This window comes from Ascaphus truei, chromosome 11 (assembly GCF_040206685.1).
Source record: "Ascaphus truei isolate aAscTru1 chromosome 11, aAscTru1.hap1, whole genome shotgun sequence".
In the NCBI taxonomy this organism is placed as follows: Eukaryota; Metazoa; Chordata; class Amphibia; order Anura; family Ascaphidae; genus Ascaphus; species Ascaphus truei.
The window spans coordinates 33834364-33853574 of record NC_134493.1 but is presented as its reverse complement, the minus strand read 5'-3'; positions in this window follow the sequence as shown (position 1 = coordinate 33853574).

Sequence of the window (19211 nt, the reverse complement as noted above, 5' to 3'; positions counted from 1 at the left end):
ACCCTAGCCACGCATTCCCAGAGCTACAGGAAACTGAAGGCCTTCTCTGGGACTCTACCTGTACCTACAGGGGAAGATGGGATAGACCCCTGGAAGGAGCACACTCGAGGGGTAATGGAAGAGTGGTCCTGTACGGACGTCGTGAAACGGCAACGGCTCATGGAGTGCTTGAGACCCCCGGCGTCCACCCTGATCAGCATTCACGAAAACAGTATCCCGACCTGACCTCTCGGATGATGATCAAGTTCCTCGTTGAGGCCTATAGCGCGACCGAGGATGATGGGGCCTTGTGGGCCAAATACTATGCCATCAACCAAAAAGATGGAGAAGATTTGTCTGCCTATATCCACCGTGTGCAAATTTCACTAGGGCCCCTGCTGCACCATAAGTACGTGACTGCTTCGCAGATGGACTAATACCTCCGCAAACAATATCTACGGGGGTCCAGTCCTAGTCACCCTATTGCGAACATGATCCGAGATAACCTCACTCGGGGGCCTCCCCCCTAGTTTATTAAACTATTACAACAAGTCAAAGAGCACGAAACACATCTTATGCTTCATTCCCCCCAGAATGCTAAAGCGGCCAGCAGCCCCAAACCCAAAGAGGGTGCTGAAAAGAAGGAGGTCCTCCGGACAAACCAGGCCGTGAGCGACCGAAGTATGCCGGATGAACCTCACCTCCATATGATCGCCATACCCCACCCAGGGATATGTCCTGCTACAAGTGTGGGAAGAAGGGACATATCTCCTACAATTGCCGGATGGGAGAATCTCGGCCCCGGAGCCCGTCACCCAAGAAGTTCACACCCAGTGCCATGATATGCGGTATGTACACGGCCAACGGAGAAAACCCTGTTTCCACCCAAAGTGGCTACGGGCCTGATGATGAAAGTAACCGTGTGGGACCGGTAGCGCTGATACGGGTACTAGTAGACGGTATCTACTCCTCTGCTCTACTGGACACGGGATCTCAAGTGACCATCATATATCGGGGATTTTATGATCGACACCTCCAGAAGCGGCCTCTGAAGTCGGCAGGGCATATCAAAGTGAGAGGGCTAAGTAATGAAGACTACCCCATTGACGGCATAGTAACCGTGGGCCTGGAAATACAACAGCTCAACACTGGAAAGTCTCACCCCATGAATGTGGACGCCCTGGTGTGCCCAGAGCCCAAAGACCCCCCAAAATATCCAATCATCCTAAGCACAAACGCGGACATTGTACAGGCCGTTATCCGGGCCTATCTACCAGAAACCAACGAGTTGCCCATGTCTAGTCTACAACTACAGCTTGTCCAGGTGAATCCGGATCCCCAGCCGCCACCCTCGGAAGACTATGGGCTGTTATTCTGCGGCCGCGCGGGGCTGACCAGGCTTTCACCAGGAGAGACGCAGAGGGTACCCGCCTGGTGTGCATACGCTGAACGAGTAGATGAGGAGCAACTCTTCTCCCTAGAAAGCGCGCCAGAAGAAGATGTCCGCCAAGGATACCGGCTGGTACCGGAATTTCGGGATTGGCCGACCCCATTCCCCGTAAGATCTATGTGATGGTCCAGAATCTTTCGTCATTCCCCACGGACATCGACGCCGGACAGAGAATAGGGAGAATTTACCCCGTCAGCTCGGTAGATGAAGCAGTGCAAGTACATGCTACTCGAGTGGAATGTCCCAGTTCAAACCTAGATTTCGACTTTGGCTCGTCCGGCCTGTCCGACGCATGGAAGGAACGGCTGCAGGTTCAACTGGAAGAGAGATGAGAAGTATTCTCTACCGGGGAGATGGACGTGGGGTGCAGTCGCAGTGCTCAACACACCATTCGGATGAGTGATTCAAAGCTTTTCAGGGAACGTTCCCGTCGCCTCGCTCCTAGAGACGTAGATGATGTACGGGCGGTCCTCCATGAGATGGAAGAAGCCGGAATCGTCATGGAGTCACGGAGCCCTTACGCTTCACCCATAGTAGTAGTGAGGAAAAAGAATGGGACCGTGAGGTTATGCGTAGATTACCGGACACTGAACAATCGGACGGTACCGGACCAGTATACTCTTCCTCGCATAGAGGAACTCCTGAACGCCCTACATGGAAGCAAATGGTTCAGTGTACTGGACCTCAGGTCTGGCTACTACCAGGTACCCATGAGTCCCGAGGACCAAGAGAAGACGGCGTTCATCTGTCCACTGGAGTTCTACCAATTCACCCGTATGCCCCAAGGTATATATGGTGCTCCCGCCACCTTTCAGCGGTTAATGGAGAAGACTTTAGGTGATTTGAATCCCAGAGAGTGCTTAGTGTATTTGGAAAACATCATCGTCTTTGGGAAAACTCTGGAGGAACACGAGGCCCGGCTCCTGAAAGTACTCGACCGATTAGCTCAAGAAGGACTCAAGCTCTCCCTGGATAAATGCCGCTTTTGCAGGACATCGGAGGCTTACGTGGGGCACATAGTGTCCGCCGATGGGATTGCCACTGAGCCCACCAAAATAGAAGCCGTCGTGAATTGGCCCCGACTTGACAATGTGGCGGAGTTGCGATCATTCCTGGGATTCTGCGGAAATTATTGCAAATTTGTGGAGGGATATTCCAGACGGGCCAAAGCCCTGAACGGTCTTCTCAAGATATATATCCGGAAGACACCGGCCAGAAGGCCACGCCTGCACGACAGCCCTTCGGAGACAAATGGACAACGGAGTGCGAGCAAGCCTTCATGGACTTGAAACAGAGTTTGACCACGGCCGCTGTATTGGCCTATGCAGACCCCGAACAACCGTATATACTACATGTGGATGCTAGTCTAAGCGGATTAGGGGCGGTGTTACATCAAAAGTATCCAGAGGGGCTGCGACCCGTTGCTTATATCAGCCGCAGTCTTACCATCAGTGAACAGAACTACTCTGTGCACAAACTCGAGTTCTTAGCCCTCAAGTGGGCCATCGTTGACAAGCTTCGTGATTACCTGTATGGGGTGTCGTTCGAGGTGCGGACCGACAACAATCCGCTCACCTACATCATGACCTCCGCCAAACTTGACGCGGCCGGGCAACGCTGGCTGGCCGCCCTCTTCAACTACAATTTCACTCTGAAATATAAACCAGGCCCCTTGAACATTGGGGCTGATGCCCTGTCTAGACGACCAGGGCTTGCCGCAACCCCCGATGACGATAAATGGGAAGAAATCCCGGGACCTGGGATAAGGGCTCTGTGTTGTACCGCGGCCATAGTCAATGATCAGGTAGCGTTCTCTGAATTAAGGGTGGCCGACTCTCTAGGATGCGCAGCCAACGCTATACCGGAAGCTTATTGAGACCCAAGTGGCATGCACGTTACGCCTGACAAAATCATAGCCTGGAAAGATATGGTGCGTTACCAAGAACAAGATTCGGTCGCGGGAGCCATTCGCTATGCTATCCGGCAAAATCGCCCGGCCCTCCTCCGACAGGCTCCGGGTGACGTAGGAGGTATATTGATGCGAGAAGCTGACAAATTCGAAATACGGGACAATTTGCTATACTGAGTTGTAGAGTACTATAACCACCCGAATAGGAGGCAATTAGTACTACCAAAACGATTACAGTACCTGGTACTGAGGGCCCTACACGACGAACATGGTCATTTGGGGGTCGACAAGACCTTTGGACTGGTGAGAGATCGTTTTTTCTGGCCGAAAATGAGAGAAGCAGTAGAGCATCACTGCCGACGGTGTGTGCGGTGTATTCAGCGGAAGACATTGCCCACCAGGGCCGTCCCAATGGGCCACTTAAAAAGCATTGGGCCTATGGACTTGGACATGGACTTTCTGTGTATCCAACCCGATAGCCGCGTCATAGGCAATGTGCTGGTCATCACGGATCATTACACTAGATACGCCGAGGCCTTCCAGACGAAAGATCAAAAAGCCATTACGGTGGCCAAGGTGCTCTGGGAAAAGTACTTCAAGCATTATGGGCTTCCGCAACGACTACATTCCGATCAAGGGAGAGACTTTGAAAGCAACTTAATAAAAGAACTGCTAAAAATCTTACATATCGCTAAATCCCGAACTACTCCATACCACCCCGAAGGGGATGCATTGCTGGAACGATTCAACCGCACGTTACTGGACATGTTAGGCACGTTAACGGGGGTAGAAAAGACTGAATGGAGTCGTCATGTGGAAACACTAGTGCACGCTTACAATTGCACGCGACATGATTCCACGGGGTTCTCTCCGTACTTTCTAATGTTTGGCCGAGAAGCTCGACTGCCTGTGGACATACGGTTGAGAGTCTCCACAGATGGGGTGCATAATACTACTCATTTCCGATATGTACAGCGGCTGCAAGAGAATCTGCAACGGGCCTACCTGCAACCCGAAAAGTCTACCGAAAAACTGAACGCCGGTGTAAAAAGGGAGTTATCCCTGTTCAGGTAATGTACCTCTAATCCAGCAGTGTGGTGTTAACTGCTGTTAGTCAATTAACAAACACCACCTGCCTGATTAGATGGCTTAGAAAAGCCTGTCTTTTGAGACAGGAAGAGAGACTCATTAGCTCACACCTGAGCTGAACTTGGAGACACTTGTCTTGAGCCCTGCCAGAAGAAACAGCAGAGCTGCTTTCAAGACACAGGGGAAACTTCTAAACCTGAATGCTGACAAACCCTGAAGAAAAGGTAGCAACCAGGGACAGAGAAGTTTTTCCCTCCAAACCACAAGGAACAGATAAGACTTTTATTTACAAGACTTTTTTTATCTGTTCATTTCATGCTATATGTTTGGGGCTGGGAGACATGCTTATCTAAGGGAGTTGTGAACTGCATAGTATTTCACTAGAAATACTCCCAAGTGAATAGAAGCTTTGTTTACCCCTTGTTTGGATGGTTTCCTGATGTTAAGGAAAAGGCGCATTAAAAGGCTTATTTAATTTCACTATAATCAGTCTCCCTTGCATACCACTGTGAGCGTCCACCTACATATGGTGTCCGAAGTGGGACGAGAGGTGGTCTTTGAAGTTAGAAAGGACCGGAGATTTGTTATGTGAAATTTTTTTTATGCTTTTTGCTTACAAACAGTCTAAGCAACTTAAAAAAAAAAAAATCTCATGCAGCAGAGATCAGAGTTAAAGTGATACACACCACTGCACTGAAACTTACAAAACCACAGATGGACTCTTTTCCCCAATCCCAAGAGGAGATAGATAGAGACTGCTGAAGCAGGTAAAACCTTATTTGCCTATCACAATAAAGTGTAATATGGTCATTGAAATAGGGGGTTTGCCTTCCAGCCATAGTCAGGGTTCAAGAAGTGAGTTAGCCCTTGAAAGGGATAGTCGTTTGTTATTTTCAAATGTTTAGCTGAAGCAGTGAATACAGATGGTGACCCATGAGCGGTACTGATTCTGCAAGTAAAGGCTGCCACACCGCATAGGACTACCAGTTGTGAATGGAGTTTATGCAGAAAAATGTGAAAATTGATGCAAGACTGTGCTGAAGCAGGGGAATTTTCAGTAAACAAGTGCTGAGGGTAAAATTGCCTACTAGAAAAAAAGGAATTGCTGAACTGTGTAAAAGGTATCCCAAAGTGTGAAGAGTGAATGTCATAATACCCAAAGTTGAGACTGAACTCAAACAGAAAATCACATTATTTGGCTGAAGCAGAGAGATTGCACCTAGCAAGTAAATGGTATAAAGCAAACAGAAGTTTTTACCTAGCAACTACACATTCAGCATACCTAATGAGAGATTACACCTAGCAAGTAAATGGTGTAAAGCAAATAGATGTTTTTACCTAGCAACTGCACATACCCAACTTACCCAAGAAAGAAAAAGTCTACAGAGATGCATGTGAGAGCTACGACCTCTACAAGCAAAATATGCCCACCTGTAGGATTACCACAATTGGGGGTTCTAGCAAATACAGTGGCAACAGCTGCAATAGCGCCTCCTGAGGTCAGGAAGAAAATTACACCTGATAGCCTAAAAATGGAGGACAAAATGCAGCGTTCCTGTAATGAACCCTACCCCACGGAAGAGTGGCCCTTCCAGTCCAATAAAGAGGAAGACATCTCTTACGGGGAACCCAAACCAAGTCACACCCACAAAACACCCCAAGAATGGTGGGGGTGCCTGAACTCGGCACGAACCGAAAAGACCGCTCCCTTTGATGACGAATATGATCAGCAGGAGAAAGAGCGGGAGCAGTGGGTCACCGAATATTTCCGTCAGCTATTACAGTTGCAAGAAAAGCCGGGTGGATCAAGTGATGCTGCTAAAATTTCAAATGAAGATGGAGACCCCAGTATCCCTGAACGGACGGTGTCATCCAAATCAAAAAGGCGGAAAAAGAAAAGCAGTTCTTCACTTACCATGGAAGGAACAGACACGTCCGCAGATCCTGTGGAGGAAAAGGGGGGCCGAGTTGCCCTGCAGCCTAGAGAAAATGGGGAATTCATCCCGCGGTTAACCGAATATCCAGAGGGCCCAAGGCAGAAGTCGTGTACTCCAAAGAAGTGTCTGTCCGGTGCCAACAGTGAGGAACCCTCAACCAACCATCCCAGGGAAGCGGAGCCAGAACCAGTGAGTGTCGATCCCTTGACCAGCCCTGAGGATGCCCTGAAAAATGCCAGGCGTGACTGTGATATACTCCGTGAACAATTGAAACATAAGAAAGATGGTTACGCTGAGCTACTGAAAAATAACGTGAAGATACAGGAACATGTGCTCGCAATGTACTCTGCAGCCAGGACAGAATTGGACGATCTCAAGACTGAGCTAGATACTGCAAATGCTACTATTTCCGCCATGGATGAAAAGCAGAGCCAATCTGATAAAATGATGACTCAGCTGAAGCAGAAGTATGAGGAGGCACTAAAGCAGATGACAGTCTTTCAGCAAGAGGTACACACTCTTCGCGTAGAGCTGAATGCCTCACAACAGGAGGTCAACAATGTCCGGACAGAGGTGGACGGATCTCAGAAAGAGTTTCAGACACTCCGCAGAGCACTGGATGCCTCACATCATGAGACCAACAGCTGCCGCACAGATCTGGAAGTTTCCAGAAAGGAACTACACAGTCTCACTGAGGAGCTGGACATATCTAAAGAAACTATTGTCAATCTTGATACAGATCTCCAAGTCTCTCAGAAGGAGCTTCAGACCCTCAACCTAGAGAAGGAAGTCTCACGCCAGGAGACTGTCATTCTCAAAGCAGATGTGCGTAAATGGAAGGAGGACTGCAAAGAGGCCCTGAATAGTACAGAGACTGAAAAAGGAGAAAATTCAAGATTAAAAAGAGAAAACTTAAAACTGAAAGAAGAAAATTTTCAGTTGACAGACGAAGTCAAGGAAAAGAATGAAAAGCTGCACGAGCTTAAGGAAATAAATAGACTTTTGGAAGGTGAGAAGTTTGAAGCAGAGCACCGACTGCAGAACCAACTGCAAGGTCTGCATACACACCTCGAGGAGAAGAACGAACTCTGCAGGAAGAAAATCTGCAGGCTGTTAAAGAAATTAAAGTGCTGCAGGAACGTCTGATTACCCAGTATGTCCCCGCAAATCAGCATGAGAAACTGAAGGCTACCCTGAGCGTCACCAAAGCATCGCTAGAGGCCAAACTTAGAACCCAGGTGACCCAGCACAAAAGGGAGCACAAGAAGGTCCAGAAACTAAAACAAGTAACTGTGGCCCGAGCAAAGAAATTCATAGTGCTTCACAATGCAATAAAAATGTGGAAGCAAGCTCAGAGAAAGAAAAGCGTGCAGATAAATTCCCTGAGAAGACACTTGCAAGACGCACTCAAAAAACGGGGATCTCTCGCGGATGAGATTACAGGCCTACAAGGACAAGTATTGACCCTGACTAAGCGTCAGTATCCCAACGCCTCAAAAACCCATGAAGACAAGGGTACAGTGAGAGCTGGGAATACCGCTCATCTGAAAGACAAGGTTGCAAAATTTGAACCACCTAAACAAGCTCTAGCAAAACCTTCAGCCACCCAACAGGCAACAAAAGAAGGTACACGTGCTGAATCAAAACCAGAAGAATCCTTAGCTGATGAAGCTGAAAAGATGGGACATTCTCTGGTAGTGGGTGTGGAATTGCAACTTAACCCCAAAGAGGCTGAACTAGCAACCCCATTGAGTGGGAAAAGGTCAGAGAGACAGCTTCAAGAGCGGAAAACTCAAAGGGCTGTTTTGAAATGCTCTGCAACTGCTGCCATACAGTATGCCTACAATAAGACGAGCGCCTGACGTGAGGGAAATTTCATGACCGCGCACGTAGCAAAAAGACTATACTTAGAAAAAGTCCTCCTCGAGCGACTGAGGAGTGCTGATCTCAAGCACCTTCAGGAGGAGACACGAATAAACTGGAGAAATACCAGCAGGACTGAGGGTTCTCTTCCTCCATCCACTCTCATTCAAGTCACAGAGATATCTAGAATGAGAGTGGAAGGATGGGCTTTGGCCGTGGCAAGCCTGAGCTTCCCACAAACAGGGGAGTTATCCCTGTTCAGGTAATGTACCTCTAATCTAGCAGTGTGGTGGTTAACTGCTGTTAGTCAATTAACAAACACCACCTGCCTGATTAGATGGCTTAGAAAAGCCTGTCTTTTGAGACAGGAAGAGAGACTCCTTAGCTCACACCTGAGCTGAACTTGGAGACACTTGTCTTGAGCCCTGCCAGAAGAAACAGCAGAGCTGCTTTCAAGACACAGGGGAAACTTCTAAACCTGAATGCTGACAAACCCTGAAGAAAAGGTAGCAACCAGGGACAGAGAAGATTTTCCCTCCAAACCACAAGGAACAGATAAGACTTTTATTTACAAGACTTTTTATATCTGTTCATTTCATGCTATATGTTTGGGGCTGGGAGACATGCTTATCTAAGGGAGTTGTGAACTGCATAGTATTTCACTAGAAATACTCCCAAGTGAATAGAAGCTTTGTTTACCCCTTGTTTGGATGGTTTCCTGATGTTAAGGAAAAGGCGCAATAAAAGGCTTATTTAATTTCACTATATTCAATCTCCCTTGCATACCTCTGTGAGCGTCCGCCTACAGCCGGGAATAAACGGCGGTATGATCATAAAGTTAAACACAGAGACATTAAACCGGGCAACGCAGTGCTCCTCCGTAACCTGGGAGTACTGGGGAAACATAAATTGGCTGACCGATGGAGGGGAGGGAGTATACGAGGTAGCCTCACAAATGCCTGGTCTTCCGGTCTATCGCATTAAGGACTCGGAGGGTCGGGTCAAGACATGGCACCGAAATCATTTGCTCCCTATCCCCCGAGTGGAGGAGGGGGATTTGGATTGGCCTGCCTCCTCATTGGATGAGGAGGCGACATTGGAAGAGGGCGAGCCGGGGACCGGGAACTCAGTCTTTCAGGAAGATCCCCAAGAGGGAAGCTCTAAAAGGGGCCCTCAACAGAGAGCACCTCCCGGCGGAGCTACGGGTAAAGCACTCGTCCCATGGGGTGGCTCCGGAAAATTTGTCACTGGACCCGCTGAGTCCGTGCTTTGTACCAAGTCAGGATAATTTAGAGACTGTAACCCCCTCAGGGGAAGAACTTGAGACTTGTGTGTGCGCGCGTACCGGGATTGCCTCTCTGAGCGTGTGTGTGCGCGCGTACCGGGATTGCCTCTCTGGGCGTGTGTGTGCGCGTGTACCTGGGATTGCCTCTCTGGGCGTGTGTGTGCACGCGTACCGGGATTGCTTCTCTGGGCGTGTGTGTGCGCGGGTAGCGGCATTGCCTCTCTGGGCGTGTGTGCGCGTGTACCGGGATTGCCTCTCTGGGCGTGTGTGCGCGCGTACCGGGATTGCCTCTTTGGGCGTGTGTGCTCGCGTACCGGGATTGCCTCTCTGGGCGTGTGTGCGCGCGTACCGGGATTGCCTCTCTGGGCGTGTGTGCGTGTGTACCGGGATTGCCTCTCTGGGCGTGTGTGCGCGTACCGGGATTACCTCTCTGGGCGTGTGCGTGTGCGTACCGGGATTGCCTCTCTGGGCGTGTGTGTGCGCGTACCGGTATTACCTCTCTGGGCGTGTGTGTGCGCGTACCGGGATTACCTGACAGGTTTGAGGGGGGGGGGGACCGCATGATTTCTCCGAGCAGGGCTGTTACTAGGGGGCTGGGCAGCTTCCTCAATCCTGATTGACTGCTGATGCGTAATGCAGCCAATCAGGAGGTGTCAGTAGCCTGAGGGTGGGGCCAAAGAGAGGAGGGAACAGCATGGAGAGGTGTGTGGATGTTGAGCGCATCGTAACTTTTCGCCATTGTGCCCAGTATTTTTGGAGAAGCCACCTCGCAACCCTACTGGCAAGTGCCGATCGCACATGCGTGGCCAGGAAACGATAGAAAATAGGGACTGTGGCCCAAAAGGTCAGGACAGAGGACTGAAAAAACGGGACTTCTAGTCACCCTATTTTTAAAGCACCATCCAGGTTAGGGTGACCATATTTTCCCCGTGACAAATTTTGCGCACGCGGGATCGGCACTTACCATCTGCTAGTGCACACGAGTGGCCGGCAAGCACCCCCCAAAAAAGCAACTTTAAAAAAAAAAAGTCGGGGCCTGGGACAAAGTCTAAAAAAACCACTCGATCTGATCACCCTAATGGAGGTGCATATTTACTCAATTTATACATTTTTTTTTTTTTTAACCAGGAAGTACTACATAGAGAGTTATCTCTCGTTTTCAAGTATGTCCTGGGCACACTTGATGCACTTTACAATACACATGACATAATATCAACACATAATGGGAATAAGTGCTTCAGTTAAAACACTAGGAAAAGGAGTCCCTATCCCGAAGAGCTTACAATCTAAGACTTTTGAAAAAGATGTCGGGACACAATCCCAAATACCGGGACAATCACGGAAAAACCGAGACGTCTGGTCACCCTAGTGTATAGCCTTAAAAGTGAGTAGGGGAATTCTGTGTAATACGGGATTTAAAGCTACAGACCAAGCAACATCCTACACGTGTGTCTTTTTTTAATAAATCAGTTCTGTACTATGAGAAAATACTTGTAGCATTTTTTTTAAACAACTCTAAATTACATTTTTAATGTATTATAATGTAACAAGCATTTTTTTTGTTTCTATAGCAACCATTTTCAAAATCACATCCCCATCCTCTTCTGAAGCAGGCTCTGGCACACCCCTTTTTCAGCGCTGCCCTCTCTCTAGCAGTGCACCAATTGTATCTAGTGACAGCCTGATCACATGAACTTCCCCACAGAACTTTGCATCTTTTGTCTTCTTCTGCTGCACTGACAGCCATTTACTGAAACCCCAGCCAAATCTTCGCCTATCGATCACAGGAGAACGGATCGATTGGAAACTTAGCTAATTAGTTATCATTGTGTGGCTTGTATTGATGCACATATTAACGGGGGGGGGGGGGAGAATATTAAAAAACAAAAACAAACGCAGCTTGGGCTGCTGCGTTAATAGGAAGCCAGGAGAGGGATTTCAGCAGGGGAGAGTTTGAGACAGACAGATATAGGAGAGAGTAAAGTGATTCTAGCAGCAGCGGTGAGGATAGATTGAAGAAGAGACAGGTGAGAGGCAGGAAGGCTGGACAGTTGCTATGAATTAGGAGAGGTGGAAGGGGGGGGAGCGGAGAGGTGGAAGGGGGGGGGAGCGGAGAGGTGGAAGGGGGGGGGAGCGGAGAGGTGGAAGGGGGGGGAGCGGAGAGGTGGAAGGGGGGGGAGCGGAGAGGTGGAAGGGGGGGGAGCGGAGAGGTGGAAGGGGGGGGGAGCAGAGAGGTGGAAGGGGGGGGAGCGGAGAGGTGGGGGGGGAGTGGAGAGGTGGAAGGATGGGAGCTGAGAGGTGGAAGGGGGGGAGCGGAGAGGTGGAAGGGGGGGGAGCGGGGAGAGGTGGAAGGGGTGGCGGAGAGGTGGAAGGGGGGGGGAGCGGGGAGAGGTGGAAGGGGCGGCGGAGAGGTGGAAGGGGGGGGGCGGAGAGGTGGAAGGGGGGGAGCGGAGAGGTGGAAGGGGGGGCGGGCGGAGAGGTGGAAGGGGGGGGGCGGAGAGGTGGAAGGGGGGGGGCGGAGAGGTGGAAGGGGGGGGGCGGAGAGGTGGAAGGGGGGGGGCGGAGAGGTGGAAGGGGGGGGGGGCGGAGAGGTGGAAGGGGGGGGGGCGGAGAGGTGGAAGGGGGGGGGGGGCGGAGAGGTGGAAGGGGGGGGGCGGAGAGGTGGAAGGGGGGGGGCGGAGAGGTGGAAGGGGGGGGGCGGAGAGGTGGAAGGGGGGGGCGGAGAGGTGGAAGGGGGGGGCGGAGAGGTGGAAGGGGGGGGCGGAGAGGTGGAAGGGGGGGGGGCGGAGAGGTGGAAGGGGGGGGGGGGCGGAGAGGTGGAAGGGGGGGGGCGGAGAGGTAGAAGGGGGGGGCGGAGAGGTGGAAGGGGGGGGGGCGGAGAGGTGGAAGGGGGGGGGGGCGGAGAGGTGGAAGGGGGGGGGCGGAGAGGTAGAAGGGGGGGGGCGGAGAGGTGGAAGGGGGGGGGGCGGAGAGGTGGAAGGGGGGGGGCGGAGAGGTAGAAGGGGGGGGATGGAGAGGTTGAAGGGGGGGAGCGGAGAGGTGGAAGGGGGGAGCGGAGAAGTGGAAGGGGGGGAGCGGAGAGGTGGAAGGGGGGGGAGCGGAGAGGTGGAAGGGGGGGGAGCGGAGAGGTGGAAGGGGGATAGGAGAGGTGGAAGGGAGGGAGCGGAGAGGTGGAAGGGGGGGGGCGGAGAGGTGGAAGGGGGGGGGCGGAGAGGTGGAAGGGGGGGGCGGAGAGGTGGAAGGGGGGGGGCGGAGAGGTAGAAGGGGGGGGGCGGAGAGGTGGAAGGGGGGGGGGGGCGGAGAGGTGGAAGGGGGGGGGCGGAGAGGTAGAAGGGGGGGGACGGAGAGGTTGAAGGGGGGGAGCGGAGAGGTGGAAGGGGGGAGCGGAGAAGTGGAAGGGGGGGAGCGGAGAGGTGGAAGGGGGGGGAGCGGAGAGGTGGAAGGGGGGGGAGCGGAGAGGTGGAAGGGGGATAGGAGAGGTGGAAGGGAGGGAGCGGAGAGGTGGAAGGGGGGGAGCGGAGAGGTGGAAGGGGGGGAGCGGAGAGGTGGAAGGGGGGGAGCGGAGAGGTGGAAGGGGGGGAGCGGAGAGGTGGAAGGGGGGGAGCGGAGAGGTGGAAGGGGGGGAGCGGAGAGGTGGAAGGGGGAGAGCGGAGAGGTGGAAGGGGGGAGCGGAGAGGTGGAAGGGGGGGAGCAGAGAGGTGGAAGGGGGGGAGCGGAGAGGTGGAGGGGGAGCGGAGAGAGGTGGAGGGGGGAGCGGAGAGGTGGAGGGGGGGAGCGGAGAGGTGGAGGGGGGGAGCGGAGAGGTGGAAGGGGGGAGCGGAGAGGTGGAAGGGGGGAGCGGAGAGGTGGAAGGGGGGAGCGGAGAGGTGGAAGGGGGGGAGCGGAGAGGTGGAAGGGGGGAGCGGAGAGGTGGAAGGGGGGGAGCGGAGAGGTGGAAGGGGGGAGCGGAGAGGTGGAAGGGGGGGGCAGAGAAGTGGAAGGGGGGGAGCGGAGAGGTGCAAGGGGGGGAGCGGAGAGGTGGAAGGGGGGGCAGAGAAGTGAAGGGGGGGAGCGGAGAGGTGGAAGGGGGGGAGCAGAGAGGTGGAAGGGGGTGTAGAGGGAGAGAGGGGGTGGCCCGGTATTAAAGGGGTTGCACCCCATTTGGCCACCCCTGACCGCACCAGGGAGACAAGGGGTTAACTGGGCTGAGGTCCAGAAATGTGATGCAACCCTTGTTATGACATGTAAATGTATTTCCCCTGTTCCATGGTAATGTCTGGTTACTCAGTGTTTGCATCACACACACACTAGAATCCATCCGGGAGCACAAGGGTTAATAATTCTTTAATGATTATAGCTCTTTGTGTAGTTTTCCCGCCTTTTCAGGCACCATTTTGCAGGTCCCCATTGGCCGCCATTAGGGCTCAATGCATTTCAATAGGAATTTGTGCTGTTTTCGTCCTGTTTCCTGTAGTGACCAGCAGGTGGCGTCCGAGAGGGAGAGCGGCGGTTTCCCATTGAAAGTCAATGGGCTCATTGACTTCAATGGAGATGCCTCGAGGTAACCTAGTTGGCTGCCGTCCAGACCGCAAACCGCAAAGCGGATACAATGTCCTTCAAAAGAGCTAAATCACTGGGTCAAGTTCAACGTCAATTAGCGGGGAAATAAACTGTTCTAGGGCACCTAGGGATAAAATTCTTTTTGCCCCTAGTTCCTAAGCGTCCCCCCACTCGACCACCACCGGGTCCCCGAATCCTGGACCACCCATAAGGGTCGAACCAGATAGAGCGGGTCGCGCCATAGGCTTTGCCGGCGGCGGCAGAAACGGCTCAGAAAAATGACTAAGTGAGAAATGCTGAATTTTAGGAATCCATATCTCCGGTTCCGGAGGGTCCAGCGGATCAGGGTTTGGGGTATCTGTAGCCACTGCTCCGGCATCGCTGCAGAACCATCCTTGACCCGCTTGGACCAACCCGACGGAGTATGGACCCCCTTGAAGTTCGGGACTTTTCCCATAGACTTCAATGGCAGAAAACCCCCATTGACTTCAATGGCGGCGATTTACCATTGAAAGTCTATGGCGGAGCTGCCCGTTGTTTTCAATGGGGATTTAGTGAAAAGCTGAGATTTCTTTTTCAATGTAGATTTTTGTATTAAAATAATTTAATGTGCATTGGTGTAACTCCGGTTTCTTAGGTCGTAGCCAGTCGCTTTTTGGACCATATGGTGTCCCAGTTCTGGCAATGCGAACTGGGAAGTTTGGACCTGCTAAACCTAACGGAACCGGATATTTTAATACGTTTATGTTTTATGCTTAATAGTGTATCCTAAGGTATGGATAAGTTCAAAAGGAAATTCTTTTGGGCCATAAGGTAGCAGATGGCCCTGGAGACCCCGCTATGTCTAGGATTTAAGTGCTGTTCAAAGAGTTTTATCACCCTCACTGTTTATCCGAAGCCCAAACCAGGGCAGGTCTTAAGTGTTCCAGTTAACACCTTTCAACAAAGGTTTTCCTGCCAGAACTCCAAATGGTAGACTTTCTGGCATTCCTGACGTAAATGTGGGGCTTCAGAAATGAGACCCCCAGAGTTCTACTGCGCATGTGCCAACTAGCAGGGGGGCATGGGTCAGAATGCTTTCCCACGTTAGTGAGTGGCTGGAGGTAATTGTAAACCAATCCCCTGTGCTTAAGGTTAAGAATAGAAGGAGAATGGTTTATAAACTGCTGTCCACCCATATATCCTTTGTCTTCGTTTGCTGATATGGTTACCTGATATCACCTGAATGATTTCCTCACTGCTGAAAGAAATGCTACATCATACTTCTCATTCCCCAACCCTTAAGTAAGTGTACTTCTTGTTTGTTACTGTATTATCTGTTGTGTTCACCTTTATTCTAAGGAATAAATACAATTTACTGCTGCGGCACAGTTTATTCGAGCATTTGCCCGTTCTGTGCCGCAGCAGTAGCCTGGCGCGCGCCCGAGTGTGACGGGCGCGCGCCGAAGCAGCGGAAGAGCGCCCTCCGATCGGGGCGCTCTCCCTACCGCTGCCGGGTCCGCCGGGTCCCCCGGAACCCCCTGCCGCTGTCCCGCGATCGCGGGACACCAGGGCTCCCTCGGGGAGCCCCTGGACACGCGTGCAGGGGGCGCACGCTCCCGATGACGCGTGACCGCGCGTCTATGACGCGCGGCACGCCGAGGGGCGGCCACTAGCAAGCCGGGAGATTTCCCGGCTTGCGGTACCGACCACACTTCAATAAAGTGTGTCGGTAGTGTATTATATCCTAAGCCTCGTTCAGTTCAAACCCAATTATTTTTGTGTAATATTAATAAGCCTGTGGAAGCTATCGTCACAGGCGTATTAATTTAACTGGTGGCAGCTGGCGGGACTGAACTGGACCTGGATTACAGTATTCTGCGGGGTACTGTGATCCAGTGGGAACTTGATGGTAATTGCAAGTTCCTGGGACTAAAGATATTGAACACACAGTAGTGCAACAAGTAACGCAAGTTGTCACACCACCTCACTGCTGCGACCCAGAACTCAGAGCCATGAGTGAAGCGGAGAACCTCTATTACCTGAGAACTAGAAATCAGCTAAGAGACAAGTGCCGTGCCTATGGACTGGAATATGTGGACCAGGAGGTCGAGGACATGGTTGTTGCAGTCACCGCATATGAAGCTGAGCATCCAGAGGTCCTGGAAGTAGCTCAGCTTGCCCTTTTACAGCCGCCCGGAGATCAGGGACTGAACCCAGTGCCGGGCTGGCAGGATCCCGGGGAGGGACCAAGTGCACCTCCCAGGACAAGTGCAGCAGGAGGGGCACGGGTAGCTGCGGCTACCAGTCCCTTTACCCCTGAAATGCTGGCACTGATAACAGCGTGGGGAGACCGAGGGACACCGGAGGAGCGGCTACAGTTTATCTCTATGGCAGTGAACAGACCCGCTTATTGCCCCCCGGTCCGACCCCCCAAAGATGGACTTCAACTGGACAAGCACAGCCTCACCAAGTATGTGGAGGGCACTGATCAGATTGACATGTTTCTAAGGAACTTTGAAACGCAGTGCCGGCGGTACGGGGTGCTTCCCCAGCATAGGGTTGCACGCCTGGACCCGCTACTCTCCGGCTTGGCTAAGCAGACCTTGATGGCGCTTCCAGATGAGTTTGCTGATGACTATGACCACCTGAAAGAACTTCTGCTGTTTCAGCACGGTTTTACCCCTGAAGCTTACCGGGGTAAGTTCCGGCTGGAGGAGAGGCACCCTCAGGAGACCTATGTCACTTATGTGACCCGCATGGCTTTGTACGGGTTACACTGGGTGGAGGGCTCTGAGGCCAAGACTTACCAACGCCTGCTGGACCTCATCTTTCAGGAGCAGCTCATGCAGCAGTGCCCGCCGGCGGTGAGGGCTTTTGTGTATGATAAAAAGCCCAAGACCTACACCGAGGCGGCGAGGATGGCAGATGACTATGTGGTCAGCCGGTCCCAGATGACCGCCAAGGTACCAGCCAAAGTGGTAACCCCACCGGCGCCGGCCAAGAAAGCTGTGAGTACCCCCCAGTGGACCCAAAAGCCGCCTGCGGGCAGCGGGTCACAGAAGGCGGGAGAGCTCCGGCATGAGCGCCGGTGCTACAATTGCAACAGCACTGGTCACCTTAGACCAGATTGCCCGGAACCCCTACGTTCCAATGGACCCTACCGAGGGCAACGCACCCCAGCTGCAAAGCCGGTAGCCCGCGTGCGGGTGGCTTCCACCAAAGAACCAGGACCGGTCATGGAAACAACTCCCAGCGAGACGTCCCATGTCACCCCTACCCCGGTTTCTTCAGTGCCTACAGCCAGGAGCGGAGAACATCACAGCGCAGACATGCAGCAGACAGACGGCAGGAGCAAGCATCTCACCCCGGTCACAGTCGGTGACCGGCAAGCAGTTGGCTTACTTGATTCAGGAGCTGCAGTGACCCTGGTCCGACCTGATATGGTCCGGCCAGAGGAATTGATCCCAGGCCCTGGGATGCAGATCACTGTGGCTGACGGAGAGCCACGTTTCCTGCAGGTGGCCCGCATTTTTTTGGATTGGGGGGTGGGCAAGGGTGTGCGGGAGGTGGGGGTTTTACCAGGTTTGGATGCTGAAATTCTTTTGGGCAATGACCTGGGACCGATGACCTGCACCTACGACCGTGTGCCCCAGCCCGCTGCAGTGGCGGCGGTTACCCGGAGCCAGACCGCGGCAATGCCGGCGGTGGCCACCCCAGTCCCCCAGCCTTTGGGACCAACGTTAGCGGAGGGCACAGAGGAGCCCAGGGAGGTAAGCCAGGATCAGTTGCAACCACAGGCTGACTTACTGTTCCCCCTTACCGTGTCCCTTTCCCCTGACAATGACATGACTGGGGGGGGGCCAGATTTAGGAGCCCAGTTTAGGGAGGCAGTGAAGGCAGACCCTACCCTGGCCGGCGTGAGACTTCGGGCGTCCGAATCTCAGGCAGGGGAGGGCACTGAGCGCTGCCTATGGCATAAGGGACTCCTATACAGAGAAGAAGGGAACCCGGGAATAGAGAAGGGATTGACCGGTAAGCGACAGCTAGTAGTACCCCAGGGGTACCGACAGCAATTGTTACGGGTAGCTCACTCTATTCCGTTAGCGGGACATCAGGGGGTCACCAGAACGCGAGCCCGGTTATTGCAGCGTTACTTCTGGCCGGGGGCATCCAGGGATGCGGCTGATTTCTGCCGCTCCTGTGATACCTGCCAGCGAGTAGGTAAGGCGGGCGACCGTGTGAAGGCACCCCTGAGACCCCTACCGATAATAGGGGAACCCTTCCAGAAGGTAGCGATGGACCTGATAGGACCCCTCATGATTCCTAGCAGGTCAGGGAAGCGCTACATCCTCACGGTGGTGGATTTTGCCACCCGGTACCCTGAGGCGGTAGCGCTGGGCACCATAAGTGCCAAGACAGTGGCAGCAGCTTTGCTGAACATTTTTGCTAGGGTAGGTTTCCCTAGTGAGATCCTAACTGATCAGGGGTCGCAGTTCATGAGTGAACTGTTACATTGTCTCTGGGATGCCTGCGGTGTACAGCACCAGCGCACTACCCCTTACCATCCCCAAACAAACGGATTATGTGAGAGGTTTAATGGTACCCTGAAGCAGATGCTTCGGACCTTTATAGAGGCGGAGGGGAAAGACTGGGAGATTCACCTGCAGCACTTGCTGTTTGCCTACCGAGAGGTACCGCAAGAATCTACAGGCTTCTCCCCCTTCGAGCTACTATATGGCCGCAGGGTACGTGGACCTCTGGACCTCTTCCGTGAGGGATGGGAGGGGGAGACTACCGCTACTGATGCTTCAGTGATCCAGTATGTGGTAGATCTCAGAGACCGGTTAGAGATGCTTATGGGGGTGGCCCAGGACCACCTCAGGGCTGCTCAGACCAAGCAGAAGCAATGGTATGACCAGCAGGCCCGTAGCAGAGAGTTCATCCCAGGACAGCAGGTGCTTGTTCTCAAATCCACTCGGGAGAACAAGTTAATGGCTGCCTGGTCGGGACCGTATTCGGTCATCCGAAAGGTGAATGAGTGCAACTATGTTGTACAGGTAGCGCCTGAGAGGCACAAGACATATCACATTAATATGTTAAAGGAATACCGAGCACCGAGTATGGGAGCAGTAATGGCCATTTGTAGCCCACTGCTGGAGGATCCGGCGAGCAATGCTC